This window comes from Punica granatum, chromosome 5 (genome assembly GCF_007655135.1).
Source record: "Punica granatum isolate Tunisia-2019 chromosome 5, ASM765513v2, whole genome shotgun sequence".
Taxonomy (NCBI): domain Eukaryota; kingdom Viridiplantae; phylum Streptophyta; class Magnoliopsida; order Myrtales; family Lythraceae; genus Punica; species Punica granatum.
In genome coordinates, this window is record NC_045131.1 from 16,011,308 (window position 1) to 16,031,615 (window position 20,308).

The following is a 20,308-nucleotide window of genomic DNA, read 5'->3' on the forward strand; positions in this document are numbered from 1 at the left end:
CAGCTAGGCTACCACCTTGGTAGTCTATACATGTAAGGAAGAGATATAGAATTCATATGTATAGTCCAATGACATCATTATTAGCGGTTAATATTTTTTAGTGGTGTGCTTGTGGTCTTATAAGTTCTTTCTACTCCTATTTATCCAACATAGCAAACATTCGATCATTAGTTTCACTAGTAAGATAAACGTAACACCGTTCAACCTGTTTGAATTTAAGAATTAATCATCAGCCTGAACATTGGATGTAACTCATTTTGATTTGATAATAAAGAAGGAAAAAAAGGATAAAAGACCAAAAGCAAAAGAAGAGAAATTTTGTCAAAAAAGTTAAAGGAGGGGGCGGGCATAGTGGGAGTTGGTGTGCTCTTTTGTTGAGACAAAGCCATTCTTAGACCACCCACATGGACAGTTTGCCCCCAGTGAAAAAGTAGTTGTGGTCCTAAAGGTCCAAAGCATACGATGACAAAAAAAAAAAAAAAAGGATGTCCAGCCAATCCTCTCCGTAGTAATATTTTATCAAGAAATATGTGTTCTGTTTCGCATTCGATGATTTTTTTTTTTCAAATCAAATAGAGGTCTTAGGCAAGTGTGGTTAGTCACGAGTCACGACTGTCCGAGCTTCGATAGTTTTGACTAACATAATATCTAACCTAACAAGAAGCAACCACCCCAAATTCCATTCGCAAAATTTGGATTGGCTAGTGCGGATTAGTTTTACCAATATGATCCCCGGAGTTAAATATGACAGAAGCAAAGGTTAAACCGACCACACGTAGAACTCTTGATAAGGAGAACTGTGAGCATTTCAGAGGAGAGACTCGCACAAAAGAACATGCAACAGATCCAAACTCGTTATCACTCGGCCATCAAATGAGAATCATAAGTACGATCCAACTATATATCCAAATTTGATTAATTTTAATTTTCATTCCGGATTTGTTTAAACAAAAGTATTGTTTACATGATTAATTATAGCCTCATTGGTGGCTACATATGGCACTCCCGAATCGTCGAGTTTAACCTTCTCCAACGTCCTCCCTACTGCCTCCAACCCTTCTTCATAAATTACGTACCACAAAACCGACCATTGAATTTGTTCAAGCATAAGCTATGTTGGAAGAGATTTTCTAAATGTTCATTTATTGAGCTTTTATAATAGTCGATGAAATATCTGGGTAACCTAAATCCTATGTAACATGAAAGAGCAGTGACAAGATTGTAGCAAAAGAACCGTCGTTTTCAAGATATACGTGAAGTATGACCCATAATACTCGTGATTCTTCACATATGTTATATCCATAATACGAGTGGAGAGGAAAGATGATATGAGTGGTCACATATGTTATATCCATGGACGTCTTACAGTTCACACCTTCACTTAATGGCGAAATCTAATAGAAGAGTTGAATTGGCCTAAATAGATTTACATGGAAGTGATACTGAGAAGTGACCAAAAGGGAGATGATACGCTCTGGGAAAGGCATGGGAAGGTTGATGATGATGATGTTAGATACTTCAAACATCGATGATACGTACCCGTTTCATCACCACTATGGAGTATAGAGAAATCAGAAAGACATCAATCATGAATATATATATATATATGTATATTAATTGTACTGAAATTACAATTCATAAAATGTTTACCCAAAATCACCTCCGCAGCAGTCAAAGCCTACTATTTCAGAATGTACAATCTTCCTAAACCAATAAAAGTGATAAAATAATAAATAAGATTAATTGATAAAACAGAGCCGTCTTAGCTCAGCCGGTAGAGCGCATGGCTTTTAACCATGTGGTCGTGGGTTCGATTCCCACAGACGGCGTTTCCTTTCAATTTTTACTTATTAAAAAAATTACTTAATATATAATATATCTAAAACTTAAAAGGAAGTAACTAATATTTATTTATAGAATAAACCAAATGTAACCCCAGTTAGAAAGTTTGATAAAGAAAATAATTAACAAGGCCCTTGGTCCTTGGAGCAATCCACTAATTATACTTGCTCTGCTATGAAGTTAATGGCCTCATGGACCTAACTAAATAGACAGCGAAGCATGCAGCGATGAAAGGGAAAATTTTTAAATAATCAAATCTCATAATAATTAACGTTCATTTCTTTATCTATAATAATCAGATACAATTTGATCGGCATTTTTTCATATAACATGATGAGATAAGACCAAAAAATTTAAAAGGATGGTACAATACGAGGACTTCTCATCCATTCTAATATTATTTTATTCAAAATTTTTTTTTAAAAAAAAAATCTTGAATGAAGGAGAGATGAGAAGGGGGACCAATATGCTTTTCAAACTCTCTGCTTATTGTGCTTCCACTATTGGTCCCATTCTCTACTCATGCCACTTTCATGCAAAAGTTAGCACCCAATTACATTCCAGCCGTATCCTATCCTATCATATGATTAAATTGCTTGTGGAATTAAAGCATCACTGAGCTCCCTCGACAAATTTATGGAACCTCTGGATGGCGCTATCGCCCAATTGATATAGATATCGTACTTAGTTTTGCACAATTAGCATAAGAGGGTTAATTCCTTTCGGATATAATATATATGTCATCTCTTGTGCTTAGTTTATGGTCATCCATCGTGCACTTAGAAATTTAGAATTTAGCTTTTAGCAAAAATAATGTAAAAAATCAATCATATTTGCGACCAATTTCAAGATGAAACGAGTTCTTGTGAGATTCTTTGTTCCTCATCTTAATTATATGATCTGTCAATAATTTGGTGTAGCCTAATTCCATTGGGCAAAGATTTTGACATTTATCATAATATAGTCGGCCTCTATTTACACAGAAACGAAAACAGAAAAGGCCCACTAAAACACATTTAACCGTTCAACCCTTACAACAACAGATCTACGGGCACTAATATAATTAAAGCTGTGGGCTACAAATGCAGAGACATAGTAGACCGGTGAAGGGGGAAGACTTTAATGCGGACTATACTCCGTACTTATCGTGCTGGAGTCTCAAACCTGGGCTTGCTGCCAATCCGATCTTTTGCCGAAGATATTTATCAAAATCAAATCGTCAATAATAAATTTGCTCAATAATAACAGAAAAAATTAAGATTATTAAATATTCAGTATATAACAATCTAATTAGGAAATTTTTTTAAAAAAAATTTTAGATAAACACATGTTATCAGAAATATTTATTTCAAATAAAAAGTTTACGAATATGTGATTTCTTAAACAATATTATAAAAATAAAAAATGAAATAATTTGAGATTTATTATTTTAAATTTGAAAACAATAAAAATACTATACAGATAAACACATATTACCAAAAATTCAAAAAAACTATTCGATAAATAACCATATTTTATTATAAAATGTTTATTTAAAATTAAAACTAACAGATTCATAATTTGCTAAATAATATGTAGATGATAAAATGTTATAAAAAATTCAAACAACATTTTGTAGTATCCATGTCTTATCACACAATTTATATTTAACTTAAAAGAATTTTAAATTTCGTCAGCTATTAAATATTAATTGACTAATAACACCTCATCAGAAAATTTTAAAATATAATGTTTTATCCTAATCTTATGAGAAAATATTAAATTATTATTAAAATTTAAAAATTCATGATTTTCTTAAAAAATAAAAATTTGAGAAAATTCCACCATGTATTCCAGGCATTCCAAGACTTCATGCCGAGCCCGCCTTAGCTCAGGTCATATATATATATATATATGTATGTATGGAGATGCTACAACATTTGGTAGCAAAAAATAATTACTATGCTTGTTTCATTTTTTGTCCATCGGATATCCTTACGTAAGATCATGGCTGTACACATGTCTTTTTTTTTTTAATTTAAGATTCACCCAGATAATTTATTTATCGATATTTTCAACCACGCATCTTCTCATCGATGATCGTTCTCGCCCGAGAATGAGCCGAAACCTCTTCAATACTAAACCGAACTAAAACGCACTAATTCGACCAAATAAAAAACAATTTAATTACTCTAAAGTGGATTAATTGTTGACTTGGATTAATGTTGGTATAGTATTGGCCGAATAGATTGCTTAGATCCAGTTGAATTTGCTTGAATCTATAGGATTGGCTCTTGGGTCTTGTAATTGGATTATCAATGTGCACTTTGGTAATACAAAGTTTAATAGGTCATGACTAATTCAATCCATGTTAAATTTTCTTGTTTTTTCTTGCTTGACTTTGACACTCTTCCAAATGGAATCACTGTTTTAAGTAGAATGGTGAGTATTCCCCTTGTAATACTTAGATCAGCCTCCAATTCACCTTTTTTAATGAGCCTTCAATCTCCTCCAAAATATCTCTCCTATAGATAATTTCCTAATTTAAAATTTAACTGCCCATCTCCAAAGATTTATAGAGTATCTTCCTATATTTTAAAAATATATATTACAACTCTGTAATTAGAAGCATCTAAATATGTTCACATCAATTTCAACTAAAAACAAACTTAAGTCCCACGTAAAGAATCCCAAAAGAAAATGGATGGCTGGTCAGGTTCGACATTCAAAATTTTCAGAAAAATCTGGTCGCCTGCCTTATTTTGATTGGACGTAACTTTCTTGTTAGAACTCCAAATGATAAAACGCTCAGTGTTTCTTACTCGCTAAACTTTCCAATGATATGTAATTTGCACCATATTGCTGAAGTCTAACCTCAAAAATATCGAAAATTTAGAGGCTGTAAACTTCAGTCAACTGCTCAAAATTAAACCAAAATGAACCATAAGCTAATCGAAACTACTTAACGTATTAAAATGCAAATGAAATAGAATTAAAAGAAAACTAGTAAAAATTAACCTAAAGTGAACAATCTGGCATCAATTAAGCCTACAAATGTGAACCTATAACCCTACCTTTGATGGAGTTGTCAATCATTGTAAGTAATTCTTCCACCAAAACATGTGGTTCTCTATATGGCCATTAAGAGAGCTGGCTTTTATGATCTTATCCACTTGGATTGGTGAATTGATGCACAAAACTTGACATAATTTGACTTTACGGCTCTCTCTCTCTCTCTCTCTCTCTCTCTCTCTCTCTCTCTCTCTCTATATATATATATATATATATATATATATGTATATATATCTACGATCGATGATATTTGGCTATGGAAATACCTCTTGCAATAGGGGAACAACAGTCTTGTAGTGCTGAAATCATTCAAGAAGTAAGATAAAGAATCTAAATATAGTGTGGTAATCCTCTCGAAGGGAGAGAACTCATAGAAGGATTATTAGTATATGATAATACTCGCCATGTGAATGGTGATTGTATTACCATGACATTATTGATGGTATAAATATTGGCAATGCTTCAGAAAGTGTACAAGGCAATTTAGTATAATGGCACTAAGCATGGGAAAGTTGTCCTTCAAAGAATAATATAAATAGAACACTTAGCTAGGATTTTAAGAGCAAATCCAATAATCTTAATAAGTATTAGGCCATCTTCGATTCTCATAAGTATTATGCCAGTTTAATACTTAAGAGAATTAAAGATGGCCGAACCTATTAAGACTATGGGATTGCTCCTACAGTTCTAACCAAGTGCTTATTCAGCCAAAAAAAAAAAACCAAGTGCTCTATTTATATTATTCCATGAAAGCCAGTTTTCCCTACTTAATGCCATTATAATAAGTTGCCTCGTATAACTTAATACTTTATGAAGTGTTGTCAAAATTCATACCATTAATTTCATATTAATCACCAAATTCATGACATGTAAAATATTATCACACCAAGCTCTCTTTTTACAAAAAAAAAATTATCATACTGGATTTTTTACTAAGAATATTATTTTACCTATCTTACTCTATCCCATATTTTAATCATTACTTCACTTACACTTAAGCATCTAGAATTCAAAATTTAGTTTTTCAGTTTAATTTTTATATTTCCATAAGGAGTATCTCATTTTTCCATTGTTTATGACATCTAATAGCAGCAATATTTGTCAAGGGATAAAAATGAATTTATATATTGAAATAACGGTTCACGCATTTAATTATACTTTTTATAATTATGTATTTCGTAAAATTGGATATACTACTAAGCTTGTTTATTATTAAAAGATTGTTAGAAATTTACACGGAATTAAACATTCAATATTTAACACTATTATTGCTATAACATCCTTCATAAAATCTTCTCAACTACTAATAGCATGGTTTGTGATTTCCTCGAAATTAAATCTTATTTATATATTAATAGAATGAGAATACATAGATCACCTCTTTTAAGATGAAGAAATCATTTTATTTTTGTTATTCTAACTATTTCAGGTTTTTGATAGCATTCTTCTGTAATCAATTAACATTATCACTTTAAGAAAGAATATAAATCAATAATTTTTCCCCTAAGATGTGTGTTTGCTCCTACCAAAAATAAGATGTAAATTTGGTTTTCCTTTTTTTTCTTATTTATTGTTTAACAAAAAGTACGCTTGCTAATTTATTTTCCACTAAATCAATACTTCAAATTTTATTATAGCAAATGATGACGAAATGAAGTCCATAAATTCTTGCGATGCCATAAAATGTATAAACATTTACAACAATTCGTCTCAAGAAACTTCCTATGGCGCCCTTTTCTATTTAATAACAACATGAGAAGAATGTCGAAGATCATAATAATAAATCCCAAATTAATAAAATCTTTCAGAAAGAGGGTGTGGTATAGTGACATACGCTTTTACCCAAGAATAAAGAACTTTCAGGTTCAATTCTAATTAGTAAGATTTTAAGTGCCAATTTTTCCTTTTGTAACCAAAAAAGTTAATTAAATCATTAGCTTTTGCTTTCTGGCATCCATAGTTATTATTAAGGATATAAGAAATTAAAATACTATATACATGACTAACAAAATCATAATTCACAAACGGATTCATTATAGAACATCAAATAAAAAAAATCTCGAGAGAGAAATTTTCTTCCCATGTGCCATATATTAAGATATATCTAAAGATATAATGATTGTTTGACATCTCATATCATGGTAGACGTGTTGATCCAAATATTAATAAGCATATTATTATCAAAAAAATGATAAAACGTGACTTCCAAATATGATATTTGAGCTCGTATCTAAAATTACAATAAAGACTTAGACAAAAGATATATCTCAAGAATATTTATTACCTTTGAAATGGGGAATTATGTAATGAGAATATACCACTCAAGGAGATAATAGGTGGAATAATTATTACCGTTGAGAAGTTGAATATATCATCAGGGATAAGAAATGAAAGAAATGAAGAAGAAATGAAGTGAGATCATTTAGAAAAGTTTTCAATACAGATATGCTCCTCTTGGAGTCACTTTTACAAAGGATGAGAGTTAGGGTAATTGATAGCGTATATATACAAACACACAAAATCAGAAATCAAACAGATAAAAAGTGAAATGAAGTCAAATTACTTAGAACAGTTTTTAAAAGAAACCTGTTTAATTCTGGATAGAGAAGGCGAGGCAAGGGGCCCTCCATCTCTAAGAAGATTGTGTTTTTACTTACTCTACAGGTTTACTACACATTGGAGGAATACAGGCCAAACAGAACCAGCCTTGTAAATAGTGCGACTTTTTATAGATGGACTAAAAGCATATATAGAGCTACACCCTCATATTATGCTAATTTCATTTATTTTTTAAATTACTTCCCTATTTATGTAAAAGTAGTTATTGCTACTAATAATTACTATGTATTTAATTTGGCATGTTATATATAGAAAATTGTTAGTGGCTATCAATATTCCATTAGCATTATCCCCATTCATTCACATTGATTCTGAAATTCCAATTTGAGAGAGAGCATCTTTAATTTTCAAAATATTTTACTGAATTCATTTATTTATTTGTTGAAATGACCTCTACAATGATCAAAGAGAGCGTCTAAATTTTTATAGATATTCTCATCATTTTATTATTTATTTCCTTCATAATTCTATCAAATATTTGCATTTAACATAGGCGAATGTAAATATGAACTACTTATTATTACTTACTTTCTATACAAATAATATTTTGTAGATTTACATTTAAAAAAACAACATAGGTAAGTCGCATTTGGCTAAGGGAATGTCTCTTGGTGGTGGAGAAACAATAGTCTTGTAATGCTGAAATCATTCCAGAAGTAAGATCAAAGTTGTCCTTCATGGAATAATAAAAATCGAGCACTTTTGGTTAGGACTTTAGGAGACGAATTCCATAGTCTTCCTAAGTCATTAGATTCTCATAGGTGCAGCCAGTAAAATACATACAAGAATCGAAGATGGCTTAAAATCTAATAACACTATATATTGGATAGCTCTTGACCAAGTATTGTATTTATTATTTTATATTACCCCAGGAGATCCCATACTTAATGCCATTATAATAAGTTGCCCATATATATATATATATATATATATATATATATATATATATATATTATGAAGAACTACTTATTTAGATTCGTGCATTGCATAAATATTTGTTGAGAATGATGTCGAATTAGAGGAATTAAACCAAGAAGAAAGAATAATGAACACTGGGATATACGTAGTAAAAGTCTCAAGGTAAGAGAAATATCCACGAACAAAGTAAGATTTTCCACTAGATCAATAAAACCGGAGATTACAATCTTGAGATCACACTCGTGTTTTCCATTCTCCGTTATAATACCAACCCGAGTAGAGTCTCACAATGCTCTCAATTCTCACCACTCTCTCACTCTATAAATCCTAGAGACTCCAAGAGAATAACTTGAGAACTTCCTAAGAAGATTACATGTGATTTTTCAATCTCATACACGTTAAGGGTGTGTTTGTTTTCGAAAAAATATTCAACTCAACTCAACTCAACTCCACTTATCTTCAATTCAACATCATAATCATTACTTTTTTTATTTTTAAAATTTTTTTAACCATTCAATTCAATTTTTAATATTAAATTCTCTCAACTATTCATTACTTTTTCACAATTCAACAACACAATCATTACTTAATCATTATTTTCTCTCAATTATTTATTATTTTTTCACACTTTTTCTCATAATTCAACCATACAATCATTACAAACCAATTAAAATCAAAACTCAACTCAACTCAACTCTCAATCCAAACGCACTCTAAATATCTTATAAGCCTCGTCCGTATTTATAGATTCAAGATCCTAAATATCCTAGAAATATATCATAAAAATCCCTAGAATATATCCCTTTATTGTAGGAAACAAGATACAAAATATCACGCCCGAAGATATTGAAATCTTGTTGATCCTATGTGAGCAGACCTTGTGACTGCGGTCTGCCCATACCTGATCGCGATCACCTCGTCACCAGACCTCTATCTCATCAAACCTGACTGCGGTCTCAATATTATTCCGCAACCTCCTGACCAAGTTGGGTTCCCTTGACAGCGGTCACTACACGTTCTTATCTCTTTGGTTGATTCTACCTCATTTCCTTCGAGTCTTCAGGTTCTCCGCTGAATACAAGACATACCCCAACAATCTCCACATTAGCTCGTATTCCACCAAGTCCACATCGATCTAGACTCAACTTGTACTTCATAGCCTTTCATGGGCTCCACCTCATCCTGTGTTATCGCTCAAGTCCAAGCCACTCTTGGACTCGTGCGAGGCGCTGAGCTTCCTCAGCTTCACTATAATGCACCCATTGAAGCTAAACTGTCGACAAGTTGTATTCTTGACTTCAGCATCACATGAGACCACCAACTCCACAAACCCACAGCGTTCCTGAGGTCTCAGCCGCTCACTCTACCTTCCTCCTGCTCGCTAGATATTCTACTGTAAAGATCTCAGCCTCCACTTAGATCTACCCTGAATAATCTTTGCGCCAGGCTGAGTTACTGGAGCGTTTGACAAAAGCTCCACCTTCCTCTTAGGCTTCTCTGCCTGACCTCAGCATGTGCTATCAATATGCTTGACCAAAGCATGAACATCAAAAGCCACATTATTGATAAATTTCGAGTCCTTACCGCACGCTTGCAACCTGTGTTTTTTCACCTTATCAGTCCAAAGCAAGTCACCATCATCCCCAAGTAACTCCAAGTACTTTTCTTCGAGAGTCGGACACTCGATGGCCGTTGTTGAAGTTTTTTCTTGTAGGACATACTGATGCGAACCTCGACTAACCTCCCGCGAGACCAATAAAATAATAGATTGAGATTGAACCCGAGATCGTCCAATAAAGGTTTCAAGGACAAGGAATATTGACACGATGACTATAAAGAGCCACAAACCAATATTATAAAACGGAATATTGACCTGCTAGCTATAAAAAGCTAGAAACCAATATTATAAATGTCAGGAATTACAAGTTATTACAATTGCAATATCCGTAAAGTTGCTGAAGAATAGCTCGGAGAAAATCTCTCTAAAAAAGATTGAAAACTGATATGTTTCTCTACGAAGGCCGCATGCCTATTTATAAAGAGATACTAGTTGATAACCTAAATGGACTAATGGATAAATCATAAGTGGAACGAGCCCAAAATGAAATAGGCCAACTTATTGAAAGCAACCAAATGTTTGAGAGCAGTTAGTCCAAATTCAGCCCTTTGAACTTGGATCATCTTCTAGATAGACTTCTAAGATATTAATGGTCATGGCTTCATGTTCCACGTGCTTCTCGCCCAAGAGCTCGACTTCTCCTCCAAGGACTTCCAATAACATCCTTTGCATGGCTTGTTCAATTCGCTCGGCTCATGCTCTTGTACTTGGTCCAGCTAGCACATGCATGTCCCAATGCCTCACTTCATCCTAGGATCCTTCCTCATGGCCGTGCAAAGGATCCTCCAGCTAGATCATATCGTTCCCTCTCTCCTCAAAAGAATTCGTCCTCGAATCTAGAAGATCTAACTTGTATGAATTATCGTCAATTTGATACTCAATCCTTTTGATTGGTGGCTGTTTCGGGGGCATTTGCTCGAGAAAACCATCTTTGAATTCCTGCAAAAGAGATGTAGTAATATAGGGTAACGAAGAATCGAGGTCAGTAGTAAAAAGATAGGCCTCTTTGTTAAAGAAAAAGATCATTGGCTTATTTTCGTTAAGCGCACTCTTGATCTCTTTCTCTTTTGCAATGAAACTCATTTTGTCTTCATTTTTCCTTACCATGGCTAAACTCTCAATCTTTTCCTTTTCACATTTCTCTTTTTCCTTCTGCACTTTACTTTCTTTTCTTTCATGTTCACACTCTTTTTCTCTTTTTCTCTTTTTCTTTCAGCCATACTCCCATTTTCCTTTGAATTGGAAGCAACGGACTTGAACTGAAGCTGCTCCTTATGCACTTGGTGAGGTGGAAGCGGCACAAGTGTTACGTTCCGGCCATCGTTTTTCGGGCATTGAGAAGCAATATAACCATTATCTTTGTTGTCGGGTTGAAACTTGGCCATGGGTTTCTCTCCTTTTGACTTCAAGACTACGTACTCTTCTTGCTTCGAAGAAGAACCACTCTTCAATTTACAAGAAGATGAACTAGAAGCTTCATCATAGCCATCTAGCAACTGTTCAATCCGCTCATCTCGTCTTTCCAACCAATCAGAAATCTCATCAAGCATCACATTCATGCGCTCAAATTGTTGTTGCATGGCTCAGATTAACATGCTTTGATCAGCCCCTCCACTATTTGGATTAGCTCCTCCACTATTCTCTTGTGACATGGTAAAAATCAACTAGTGCAATTGTAGAAATACAAGTGGACCTCACATGCTCCCTCACGTGTTTAAACTCAGTTCAATGTCAAACAAGCACTCGTGTTTCACTCAATTTTAGGCTTTTACCCTATGATATACTCACCCACTCTTGCCTTTTTCCTCTCTAGATTTTATCCTCAATGTTCTTGACAAACTAAACAATTCAATCACAAGAGTAAAATCACTTGATCAGCCTAAAGCACTTATAATCATTGATTTCAAAAGTTGATTTAAATTTAGGAACCAAACATAGATAATGTGGTAAATGAAGTTAACGAAACAACTGAGATGTACAAGGAAGATTTCTGGGAATAAGGAAACAAGAGACTTATGGAGAGTATCGAAATGAAAAGAATGAATGATTTTAAGAGATATGAAAAAAATGTGATAGGAAAATATTCAATTAAAAGGAAACAATATTATATTTTTCAATTGCATCTTATATGCTAGTGGTCCACCAAATTAAATAAGAATATAAAAAAGGAAGGAACCTTAATGATAATGACAAATATGGAAGGAAATGAAAGGAAACTTTTGGAATCTCCAACTTTGCTTAAATAGTAATGATATCTAAGGAAGCTTCTTCTTTCCCAAAAGTCAAGATTTTGCCAACAATTGCTCTTTCCTTTCTTTCTTTTTTTTCTTTCCTTTATTTTGGTCCAACTTTTTTTCTTCTCTTTTCCTTTTTTCTCTGTATTTTTTTGGACGAATTTTTTTTTCCAGACCTTTTCGAAGCAACAAGAAGTCGTTCAACGATTTGCCGAATCCTAGGACAAGAACAATAACAAGAACGAAATAGGATAGGTGAAACTTGGATTGGAGTCAAAGCTCTGATACCAAATGATGTGAACCTTGACGAACTTGCCACGAGACCCAGCAACAATGGAATGAGATCGAACCCGGGATCGTCCAATGAAGGTTTCAAGGACAGGGTATATTGATCCGATGATAATAAAGAGCCACAAACCAATATTATAAAACAGAATATTGATCTGCTAGCTATATAAAGCTAGAAACCAATATTATAAATGTCGAAAATCACAAGTTATCACACTTGCAATATCCGTAAAGTTCCTGAAGAACAGCTCAAAGAAAACCTCTCTAAAAATGATTGAAAACTGATCTGCTTCTCTACAAAGGCCGCATGCCTATTTATAGAAAGATACTAGCTGATAACCTAAATAGACTAATGGATTTGGCTAAAATAAATCCTAAGTGGAACGAGCCCAAAATGAAATAGGCTTAACTTATTGAAAACAACTAAATGTCTTAGAGCAATTAGCCAAATTCAGCCCTTTGAACTTGGATCATCTTCTAGATAGATTTCTAGGATATTAACGGTCGTGGCTTCATGTTCCACGTGCATCTCGCCCAAGAGCTCGACTTCTCCTCCAAGAACTTGCAATAACATCCTTTGCATGGCTTATTCGATTCGCTCGGCTCGTGCTCTTATACTTGGTTCAGCTAGCACATGCATATCCCAATGCCCGACTTCATGCCACACTCCATCATCCTGGGATCCTTCCTCATGCCCGTGCAAAGGATCCTCCAACTAGATCATATCGCATACATGCCTTTCTGCAACAATCCCTTCATCACCACGAGAGCTCCCTTCAAGATTCTTACGACTCTATCTTGGCACATGTACTTATAGCCAAGCTTGTCAAGTGTACCCAACGAGATCAAATTTTTCTTTAATCTCGGGACATGCCTAACACTAGCCAATAACTAATCACTACCATCATACAACTTGATCCGCACTTCACCCATCCCAACAACATCACATGTGTCACCATTAGCCATATGGTTTTTTCCACCTTCTATGGGCCGATAAGTAGAAAACAATCCTTTATCATGACAAATATGGAAAAGTGCATCCCAAATTAAGAATCCACGTAATACCTAACGTGCCAAATCTATTGAAAAAATTGGCACTTGCATTCCCATCACCTGCTGCTGTAAGAACATCCCCTCCCGCGTGACTTTTCTCAGCTACCACTGCATCCCCTAAGAACTCGCCTTGCTTGCCTCTTTGCCTTGATCAGTCCCTCTTGAGATGATCTTCCTCGCTGCAATTCCAGTAAATCGGTTACCTATCCCTTGACTTGCTCTTGCCATGAGATCCTTTCTAAGTTGATCTACCCATTGCAACTAAGCCTTCACCATTGCCTCCATGATACTCCATCACCTTCTTCTGAAACTCTTTCGAGTTTAATGCCGCCTTGATTGCTTCCAAGGTGATGCTTGTTCTACCATAGAGTTTGGTATCCACGAAATCTCGTATGCCTCTAGAAGAGAAGCAACAACAATGGAGCCTGATCCTCATCTTCAATCTTGACATTCGTAATTGCAAGATCCATCAAGATCTAATTAAGAGGTCCACGTGATCATCTACGAAGTTCCCAAGACTCATTTTCAATAGGTACAGCCGCTGCTTCAAGTACAGACTGCTCGTCAAGGACTTCTACTAATATAGTGATTCCAGTTTCGCCCATACTTTTGATGTCGAGTCCTGATTACATACCTCCCGTAGAACGTTATTCGACGGGCTCAACTAGATGGTGCTCATAGCCTTCGACATCATAATGTTCCTTTCCTCTAATGACAGGGTCATAGGAAGCTTCTTCTCCCCTTCTAGTGCTCCTTCAAGGCAGTGTTATATCAGCAAAGTCTTCATCTTGATCTTTCATAGCCCAAAGTCATTCATCCCGTCAAACTTCTCCACCTCAAACTTAGCTCCCGATATCTTCACCCACTCCCAGACTTGGCTATTATACCAATTTATTGAGAATGATGCCAAATCAGAGGAATTTAACCTAGAAGAAGGAATAATGAACATCGGAATATACCTTGTAAAATCCTTAAGACAAGGAAATATCCACTAACGAAGCATGAGATTTCACTAGATCAATAAAACCGGAGATTGCAACCTCGAAATCACACGTGTTTTCCCACCCACATTACAAGACCAACCCGAGAAGAGCCCCACAATGCTCTTAATTCTTGCCTCTCTCACTCTACGAACCCTACAGACTCAAAGAGAATAACCCGAGAACTTCCCAAGAGGATTACACGTTAAATATTTTACAATACTCATCCCGTATTATAGATTCAAGACCCTAAATATCCTCAAAATATATCCTAAAAATACCCCCCCCCCCCAAGGTATTTGAAATCTTGCTAACTTTGTGCTAGCCTACCCTTGACTGTGTTCTACTCATACCTGACCGTGGTCACCATCCGTTCATCGTCACTAGACTATTGTCTCATCAAAACGATTGCGGTCTCGATATTATTCCGCGACCTACTAACCAAGCTGGGTTCCCCTAACCACGATTTGAGCTCCTTGACTGCAGTCAAAACACGTCCTTGCCTCTTCAGTCAATTCTACCTCGTTTCCTCCAGGTTTCGAGTTCTTCACTGAAACAAGATATACTTCAGCAATGTTTATGCCTAGAATTTTTTTTTTACCTTTTTCTACATATATTTTCATCATTATTTCACTTAATGTCTGAACTTTAAAATTAAGTTATTTTCTTGTTGAACTTTCAAAGTTTTGTAAATAGTATCTCATTTTTCTATGGTGTATGACATCTAACATAAACAGAATTTTGTCAAGTGATCATGATGACTTCATATGAAAATAACAGTTAAAGCACTTAATTATATACTTTATTTTAATTATGTATTTGGTAAAATATGATATAATAATACAGTATTGGTTAATTATTAAAGGCATTAGCAGAAATACACCTATAACTTTGTAATTGCTATAATGTCCTAATGATAAAATCTTATGAATATGATGATAATAATATGTTATAATTCCATTGATATTCAGAATGACTGGATACACCCATTTTAGCCAAAGAAATCAATTTCTTTTAGTTGTTCTAACTTTTTCCAACGTTTTGATATCATTTCTCAATCAATTAATATTATCACTTCTCGTGGCAATATATAGCAATCGTTTTTCCACTAAGATTTACGCTTGCTTTCCCGTTGTTTTTTTTTTGTTTAACAAAAAGTCGCTTGTTTTTTATTTTGATAAAATTAATGATACTTCTAATTTTATTTTCGAAGTTAGTGAATGAATGAAGTCCATATATAAATTCTTACAAGCCATAAAATATATAAATATTTGCAACAATTCTTCTTAAGAAACTTGCATTTATAGCTCTCTTTTTGTTTAATAACATGAGAAGAATGTGAAAGATCATATCAATAAGTTAGAATACCAAATATATTTTCTCTTTGGTGCACCATCACAATTTAAGTAAGTTGAACTAGGTCTTGAAGTATCATACAATAATAATCCGACTATTCATGGCAGCATAAGAATTGGATCCACGATCTCAACATTTCAAGATACACAATCTAATAAGAAAGTTTCTCATTTCCGATCATTGTTTCTTATCCCTTTGCAAGTTTTCAACCTTTATCGTCAAAACTCGTTTTCCTCTTTTCGATTACAGGGGGCTAATGCCCCAATAAAGATGATTGCTTGATTGGATTAGTTGGCCTAATTCCGGATACCAGTGTTCACACCGAAAAAAAGATGATTGGCATTTTAGAATGAATGTGGTCCTCATAATTTTCCACGTAATTGATCGTCAAGGACTAAAAGCTTAAAGAGGGAATTTGAACTCAAGAGAATAGCACGGACATTTAAATTCCACCATGGGCTTTCCCTGGTTTTTAGAGTTAAAATAGTTGTTAGTGAATTTCATTTGTAAAACTAAAATGTCCATAAGGGTTTAATCAATATGCAATTTAATTTTGAATAAGAAAGGTCTACATGGAAAGTTCATTTTCAAGTTTAAATCTAGGTCTGAAATGTATTAGTGTGTCTCAAGTAGCACTAAATATTTAGTCTGTTACACAATTTTGATCCAAAACTGTAACTGGAAGTTAATGGCGTTAAACCATTCCATGTGACGTCTCTTAATTGGTCGAATAATATTTTTAATTTTTAAATTTTTTAGAAAATCTATTAAAAAAAGTGGGGGGAGGGGAGTCTCGCTGGTGGTGCTCTACCGCCCTTTTTTTTTTTAAGAATTGATAATTACCACTTAAAATATGTACAAAGTAGCCATCTCAGTTACAAAATTTTTGTAGCCCCAACACTGTTGTCAACGGAAAAACATCCAATTTATACCTAAACTTTGGTACTGGAGCGTACCTTAATCTTACTTGCTATACAATTGTATCCCTCAACCTATTTGGATCAACAATTCTTTTTTGAAAGACTCAATTATTTCTTTCAAGCCAGATCTGATATATGTATTCAGTCCAACAGAACATGCGTATAATAAAACCCCAAGCTCTTTCCCTTCCAACTTTTGATAGCAAAATTCAAAGCCCCTCTAACAACAACTAATAATTGACGATTATTGATTATGAAGTTGGCCGTTGTTCGATAATAATAATTTAGTGTTTGTACTTGTGCTTGTAGTTAAAGGATTTCTTGAAACTAACAATTGATTAAATACATTGCATTAACAATCGAGTTTTATTTTTTTAAAGAAATTTTTAAGGAAAAAAAAATCTGATTTCTTAGTTTTAAACTGTTTTCAAAAACCATACATATTTTTAGTAGGACCATTTAGGAACCCCTGGCAAGTTTTGATTTGAGGATTGAAGCATGTCACTATCATAGATCTTATGACCATTGGTGAGATTTTTAAGCCTTCATGTCGGATTGATACATTATTTATCAATCATTATTTTTTCTTACATGAGGGACCATTCCATGTCTGTCCTCTAGAACTTGCTTGCAAATACCTTTTGGGACTTGTTTTTCATATACATTCATGGGGACGAAGAAGGCACTTAGGTTAACCTAGAGCTAGAAGCCTATCCTGTTCATTTTATTCCATGAAGGGACCACTTTGAGCCTTAAATTTATCTATTTTTTTCTAATCCCATTCAATTATTGGGTTGACTGTGAAGTTACAATTCGAGATGAATGGGATGAGTGGGGTCTCATTTAAAGGGGTGAGAATGAAGAGGAATTGAGTAAAAGTGCAGTGTACTTAATGTTGTTTCAATGTAGTATCTTCTATGCTCCAAAAAAAAAAGAGAAAAAACGAAAAATGAAAAAATATAGAAAGATTGTAAAAGAAGAGAAAAATTAAAGAAAAGGAGGAGAAGAAAAGGTAGAAAAAGAAAGAAAGAATAAGCGCTCAAAACTTGTGGTTAGTTATTGAGCTAGTTAGTTATTGAGCTATCAGTAATGGAGTTTGGGGAGGGAAGAATATTGACATCCGATGTTTGAAGAGAGATGATAAGCGCATGAACCAAAACTTGATAAAAAAGAAGGGTGGAGGGTAGAATCAACAAAACTCACTCGATAAGATAACTCGCCACGAGTAAGAAAAGTCGGGTTGATTCGCCACGCTCAAGGATGAACGATAAGAATTGGGGTTTTCGCCACTAAACAAAGGACTTGTTTAGATAAGAAAACTAGAGGAAACGCTTTAGGCAATTTCATTCAAATATTCATCAAATTCATCTTTGTTTCCTCTTACAATAGGTGCATATTTATATAGAGGGAAGACACTTCTCTTGACTATAGAATAGGAAACTGACATCTAATAATCTCCAGATTACTTTCCTAAAATATAATAAGGAAACAATCTGAAATAGGAAACTTAAGATTACTGATTCAAGCTAATATAGGAAATAATATCTAATTACGGGAAACTATATCATAGCAATATAGGAAACTTAATATCTAATTAAGCTAAATTCTTGTTTCGAAATCTCCTAGAATACGCGTTTGGACCCGAAAATTCAAATATGTGTTGAGCTGCAATCTGAAGCACATCATCCCCTCTTGGTTGGAAAAAGACGCGTCCTCGAATCTTCGTCAATCTTCTACTGGTCTTCATGTGTGCGTTTTAGTGCTTTTTAGCTTGCCACTTAATGACTAACTTTTATGTACGAACTCTCTCTTGTAATTCCTCATAGATCAGATTTTTTATTCTTCCTCCCCGATCAACTCTGCTGGATTGCCCCTTCCTCAGCGGAATCATGTGCACTTCAAGTAGCTCAGGTTTCACTTGATGAAACACCATCGATAGATCTTCAATAGCAAATTTTTCCTGAAGTTCCTCTTGGGCTGAGTCTAAAAACAGTTCAGCCTGGACTTTCTCTTCAAAGTTTGAAATTAGTTCCTCTCGAAAAATATGGTCAATCGCTAAATCCTTCTCGACCAGAACATCATTATCTTGTGACGCTTGAGCTGCTTCATTCTTGGACTCCACTTTTTCTTCTTTAAATTTGTCACCCTTCATAGAAGCTTCTTCAAGTTGTATTTTTTTCTCGACATCAACAATCGTCATAGGAAAAACATTTGTTTTTCCATGCTTAAGAGGATAGGTAGACTTCATGCAACCGTCTTCAGATTCATAGAGGCGTTCTTCGTATCCCAAAGGAAAGAATCTGACCTTTAAGAGTTGTTTCATGCGCCTCCACGTAAATACCAGATTCTTTCCATCTTGAAGACGATTATTTTCCAATTTCTCCCACCAAGTAGACGCTTTGCCCCTTAACCGATAAACAACTCTAACAACTCGACTTCCATCATTGGGGATGCTGTAGTAGTCGAAGAATCGGTCCACATCTGAAATCCACGCCAAGTATTCCTCAGCGCTCATGCTTCCATTGAAAGTCGGAATTCTCTTTGGGGGATAATCCTTCTGCACCCATTGGTGTCTTCTTATTCCACCGGAACTCTCGAGGGCTTGGGTCACTCGCTCGAGCCGTGCAATGAACTCCTCTCGCGTTCGCTGGAAAGTGAGAGGCAAGTCTTGGTCGAAAGTAAACCCTCTTAGAACTCGTTCAGGGTTGCTTTTAGCCATAATCTTTGCATATTTATAAAAAATCCACTCAAACACACGTGTTTCACTCGGCCAACAAGGATAGAACCTTCGCTTTGATACCAAATGATAAGCTCCCGAACCAGAACTTGATAAGAAAGAAGGGTGGAGGGTAGAACCAACAAAACTCACTCGATAAGATGACTCGCCACGAGTAAGAAAAGTCGGGTTGATTCACCACGCTCAAGGATGAACGATAAGAATAAGGGTTTTCGCCACTAAACAAAGGACTTGTTTAGATAAGACAAATAGAGGAAACGCTCTAGGTAATTTCATTCAAATATTCATCAAATTCATCTTTTTTTCCTCTTACAATAGGTGCATATTTATATAGAGGGAAAACACATCTCTTGACTATAGAATAGGAAACTGACATCTAATATTCTCCAGATTACTTTCCTAGAATATAATAAGGAAACAATCTGAAATATGAAACTTAAGATTACTGATTCAAGCTAATATAGGAAATAATATTTAATTAAGGGAAACTATATCATAGCAATATAGGAAACTTAATATCTAATTAAGCTAAATTCTTGTTTCGAAATCTTCTAGAATATGCGTTTGAACCCGAAAATTCGAATATGTGTTGAGTTGCAATCTGAAGCACATCAAGAGATGAAGAAACAAAGCATGTGAGTATTGGTTTCAACCATTTTCTTTTCTACTTACATCTCAATTGAATCAATCGG

The 20,308-nt window shown here is 34.5% G+C and overlaps 1 non-coding gene across 1 annotated transcript; it reads left to right on the forward strand.

Moving 5' to 3' along the window:
• Nucleotides 1-1,756: 1,756 nt before the first annotated feature.
• On the forward strand, nucleotides 1,757-1,829 carry TRNAK-UUU. Its single transcript has one exon. It is a non-coding gene; the product is annotated as a tRNA-Lys (tRNA).
• The last annotated feature ends 18,479 nt before the right edge of the window (nucleotides 1,830-20,308 follow it).